Here is a 5576-nt window from a genome sequence, read left to right as displayed (position 1 = left end):
AATAATAATAATAACAACAATCCGAATTCGTAGCGACAGATGACCGCGGTCCTCTCCTTAAGCTGTAATTAACGAAATTATGAATTGGGATTTAATCCAATGCTTGGGATTTAACGCAACGATCTATTAAACCTATTTTCAATTTTGGGATTTAACGCAACAACCTACTAACCCACTGACCTAATTTCAATTTCGGGATTTAACGCAATGACCCACTGACCCAGTGACCTAACTTCGATTTTGGGATTTAACGCAATGACCCACTGACCCAGTAACCTAATTTTTATTTTGGGAAAATTAATAAATATAAGACTCGAAATATAAAATTAAACAAAACAGTTATAATGTTACATATCGTTAAGGATTTGGATGTTCGACTCTCATATTACAGTATCAATAAAATGAAAAACTTCATCAGGGCTCATAAGGATCCTCTTCCTACCTCCAATTCTTTGAACGTCATATACAAATTGAACTGCATGGATTGCGATGCGTCCTACGTTGGACAAACTTGCAGACAACTGCATACCAGAATCAACGAACATCGCAGCCACATTAGACATAACACTAATTCTCAATCAGTCATCACGAATCACAGGGTTGGTTTTGATCATACTTTTGATTGGGATGGCGTTCAGGTTTTGGATCGAGAACCATATTTGAGTAAAAGATTGATCTCCGAAATGCTATATATCAAGAGGCAAAAAAATGGTCTCAATTTGCAAACGGATACTGAACGTTTACCAGAAATTTATTTAAATATTGTCAACAACTTGCCAAAAATTTAACACAGTTTCTATCATAACAAATAGGTCTGCGACTTTGCGTATGTGTACATTTATACATTATTTGACTCTCTTTACCGTTTATATATAAGTCACATTTATCCGTTAAAGACGAGTCGATCTTTGTCTTCGGAGATGTTAAGTTGTCTCTATTCATCTCCTCGGCGCGTCATTATCTTCGATGCCTGGAAGTAAGTCTTATTTCCGTAGTTTTAACTTCTTATCTTTTTAACCTTTTAATTTTTATTTCTTGACTATATGTTCAGTTTATTTAGATCATTTTTAATAAATTGACATTAAAATAATTTCAATCTCGTAATTTTCATGTTTAATTCTTAGTACTTTTTTCTTTCTATGTTCATATTAGTCATATTATTTATTTAACTTATTTATAACTTATTTATTTTATTTCTTTGACTTTATGTTCAGTTTATATTTAGATCATTTTTAATAAATTAACATTTCAATCTCGTAATTTCATGTTTAATTTAGTACTTTTTCTTTCTTTGTTCATATTAATTACATTATTTATTTAACTTATTTTACTTTTGTCCTTTGTTTTTACGTAGGCATCGTCAAGATAATGAGATACCGAGACATTTATTATCGCTTTAGACAGCACCGTTTGTAACAGACTCCGATATAAAACACTTTGTTATTATATTTTTTCATTATATTATCTTTTATTATATACTTTCGCGCTGAAGATGACCCAAAAATAGGGTCGAAACGTTCGCTATCCTCTCTTTGTATGCTTTAATATCAATATTTATTTGATTGTATTATAAATAAATGTGTTATAACATCGACACTCGACTCGTATTGCCATTATAACTGTTTTGTTTAATTTTATTTTGGGATTTAATGCGATGACCCAGTGACCTACATAAATTGACCCGATTACCCCGTGACCTACTTTCCCGAATCCCTTTAAACCGACGCCGCGTTAAAGGGACCCAGTCCCAGCTGAGACCTACTTTCAAGAAAATCGCCGGAAAATCGTTCTCCCCCGATGCGACCCCGCGAGTTTCGTGATCGGACCACTCAGGCCCCCCTTAATACCCCCGATCTCTCCCTGATCTTTTGCCAAAAGGCTTGCGGATTCGCGAATAATCAAACTAGAGCCGCTCTGTGCGCATTCTGTTATTATTCCCTGCCCGCCGAAGAGCGTCTACAGTATAATTACGTGACGAAACATAGACTTATAATTGGCGAACCCATCGGATGTCACTCCTGTGGAAATAGATTAAGCAGCATCAAAATTAGCGACGAATGCCCCGAGTGCCCTGAGCGACTTCTAGACTATTGGCTACACCCCGCCAATTATCCAGTAACAAGACGGTAATATAGTCATCCCTATCGTGTACCCCGACGAAGAGTCCACCGATTCCGAGCCCGAACAATAATTCCGAGCGCTTCAGATCGCACGTATCCCCGGGAAGAACCGCATAGGTTCACTTGACCCGAAAGAGCGATCGAGCCCCGCGACATCCGAATTCTCTTTTAGAGCCGCGACATCCCGGGACGTAACACCGCATGTGTTGTGGATGTTATAAACTACGACAACTCAGAGCTAAACCAGAACTAATAGTTTGTCACTGGGTAACCTTTGGAGACATAAACTTCCCTACATGCGAATATTGCAACTGCACTCTAGAAATTACCCGCCCCATTTTTCAATGCCTTGAATGTATATATTCTTACTTTGGGAGAGCTATCTACGAAAGGGGGCAAGGAAAAAATATAAACGACTTAAACGCTTTCGCTTTTTGCAGAACTCACATGCAAGGCGTATATGCTTAAAGAAAAAGCCGAAAATGTGCCCACTAGTAAACTTTAAGCGCTCTATACACCCCACCATGGCGGACTCTATTTATAATAGCCTACGTGTGAAATGTGTGATTATAATGAAACATGATGTGTTGAGTTCCGACAGCCTTTATATAGTATGTACGGACAATCCTAGGATTTACAACAGAGTTTTAACAAGATACTCTCATATCTTCCAATACGGAACGGTACCAATACAAAGATGTAAAATCTGCGGTGAAGCCTGTCACCAAGACCGACCGCTTATAGAGTGCTCCGAATGCATTCGAGATTATTATCGTTTCTTACGATTAATCTCACCGAGCGAAGAAAGCACATACCGACAGGTAGTCGGCTTATCCGTAGAGTCGCGTACGCTAAAGATAGAATACGGAGTAGCTGAAATTAGGATCGACCTTAAGGAGGGAAATTCCTGTAAATGACGTGTTTTTCAATAATTTTTTACAAAAAACTGAAAGCATTTATTGCAATTTCTGAAGTTACATATTACAATAGACGTTAAAATGTGTACGAAAAAAATTTTTTTATGAATAAAAAAAAACAAAATGGCGACGCTACAGCTGACCAAACTTGACTCCTCGGATTTGCGCCGTGCAACGCCCAGGTCCTTGTAGTTATCTGAAATCAAAGAACAAAATTTTTTCCATTAAAATATGAAATTCTTCTTTGCATGAACCTAAAAACATTAACAAAAAAAGGTGAAAAATAAAAATTTGAGGACAAAAAGAAAAAAAAACACTTTTTTTTTCATAAACAAATTGTTAAAAACAATACTTAATATTACAATTTTTATAAAATTTTAGGTTCATGCAAAGGCCAATAAGTTAAAGAATATCTGTGTAAAATTTCAAGTCAATCGGTTGAAAACTTCGTGAGTTACGCTGCACGGCGCGGAAAAAAACGTGTTTCGAGAAAAACGCCATTTAAGTTTTCGTTCTTGAAAAGTAAAGTTTAGAGTGATTTATAATTACCCAAGCTTAATCAGCGATGCCAGGACCATAGAGCAAGCCTTCTACTTCAAGGAAACCATCCATCTCGGCTGTTTTTTTCTCTTTTTGAGCAGTTCTGGCCTCTTTGGACGAATTTAATGAGCGTCGATCTTGTCTCTTCACTCGATTGGTGTCGTACGAATCGGCGAACATTTTACATTCCAGGCCGATTGGCAGTTCCAGATCGTTCATGACTCTAAGGACAAATGAATATCCATCATTGAATATTCCTGCAGCTAAGTATGCCGCAATTTCTATTATTTTTGAGCCACAATTCAAATGTTTAGGAGCTAAATGCCACACATCGTCGCATTAAAAGATTCGTTAGCGTTTTGAGTGAAACCGCCAATGCAACGCTCCAGTAGATCGTCTCGTGATAAATCTTCGTATATCGGAAGAATATTCTTTTGTATTTCTGGGTGTAGAGGGGCTGGATGTTCATAAGTAGCTTTGTTTGCTTGAGCAGCGTTATACGCACACCACGAGTCGGCGCCAGTGGGACAGAACTGATGTTGCGGATTTTCATCGGTCGAGATCAAGTGGTAAAATGTAGCCATTATTTCTTTTTTCATGTTATCTTTTGATTCTGAATTTCTGCGTATTGCAAGGCCGTAATATTTTGTTAATTTTTTTATTAAAGCGTCAGTCAGTTTGCCTTTGCCGCCAAGTTTTGCGGTTTTTTTTATATTTCGAAGGCGACTTCCCATTCGCTTTTCCACATGGCCCACACACTCACTTTTGATAACTACAATATCTTCGTACGGCTTAGCATCTAATATAGACTTAAAAGTTTTTGTATCGCCATCCCCCACGTAATTAGTGTAACGAACACCAAACTTTTCTTCAGAACGGAGGAACATTTCGAGAACGGCGTCAACCTCCATCTTTCCCGCCGAGCCTTTGTGATTGATGGAACAATTCTCCATGTGATTTGCGCCTTCAGGGTCGTCGGCGTTATTTCGGAAATAGGTGCATGCATGGCAATAGCTACTTTTTACTGCCAAATCCATTACTTTGCCTGAGTAGTAGGCAATAAGTGTCGTTACGCCGTACAATGAGGAGAAGCCGCGCTTCTTCCACGATTCATCACCACTCACAGTTAAATTTAATAATGGCTGTTCCTTCGCCTCATTTTCTTTTTTCCCATCTTCGATCGCATTTTTACTACTCACATTGAACAGTTTCTTGTGACGGACGTGTGCACATGCTGAATTATTCGATCATAAGCGTGCTGGCTTAGTCCACTGCCGAAATTCATAATACCACAGAATATATTTATTCCTTCTCGAGCGACACCAAGTAAACGCATTGCCAAAACGATTCGTCGGTTTATTTCATACGCGTTGTGTATAAATGGACTTGAGGGAATCATTGTAGTTCCACATTTGCAGGTAACTGTAATTTTGAAGCCTAATCCTTTTTGGCCCGATTCCGCAAATGAAACTTTTTGCTTGCACTGTCTGCACACTAGTATGTCGGCAAGGGCAGAGAAAACGCTAATAAATTCGATTATTCGATAGCAAAAGCTTTGATTGACAATAATATCGTCAGCCGACTTTTTCAATTTTCTCGCCGAGGCGCTCGTCGTTTCGTCGTTTGATTCTTCATCGACGTCCATGTCTGGCACGCTGGAAAATTGATTGCCTTCATATTTTCGACGACGAGGACGGCTAGCACGATAATTTGGATCATCAGTTGGGATCTTACGGCTCATTATTTCAAATAATCACACTGACGCGATACAATAAACAAATACACCACGTGGCACTAAACCGTATACTAAGAGTAGGTTCTCTCTCAGCTGCTTTTGTGAAAACAAAAATGTCAGTTATACAAGCCGTCAGAAGCGACCCCAACTTTTCAAAAAAGAAACTAGCAAACTTGTTTGGCTTAGAAATTAAACGGTAGAGGCCGTAAAGAGCGCTCGTTCGCTTACCTGCTATCGGTACTTTTGCGCATCACTTTGGTGACT

General features: G+C 38.5%; 1 pseudogene; it reads right to left on the bottom strand.

The window, feature by feature from the left end:
* Nucleotides 1–3430: 3430 nt before the first annotated feature.
* Nucleotides 3431–5318, bottom strand: LOC145972169 (uncharacterized; annotated as a pseudogene).
* Nucleotides 5319–5576: the final 258 nt, after the last annotated feature.

Source organism: Camponotus vicinus, unplaced genomic scaffold, assembly GCF_025532165.1.
Source record: "Camponotus vicinus isolate PSW18456_S1 unplaced genomic scaffold, iyCamVici1.0 SCAF_5, whole genome shotgun sequence".
Lineage (NCBI taxonomy): Eukaryota > Metazoa > Arthropoda > Insecta > Hymenoptera > Formicidae > Camponotus > Camponotus vicinus.
Note: the sequence above shows the minus strand (reverse complement) of the source record. Positions and strands in the feature narration are given on the sequence as shown.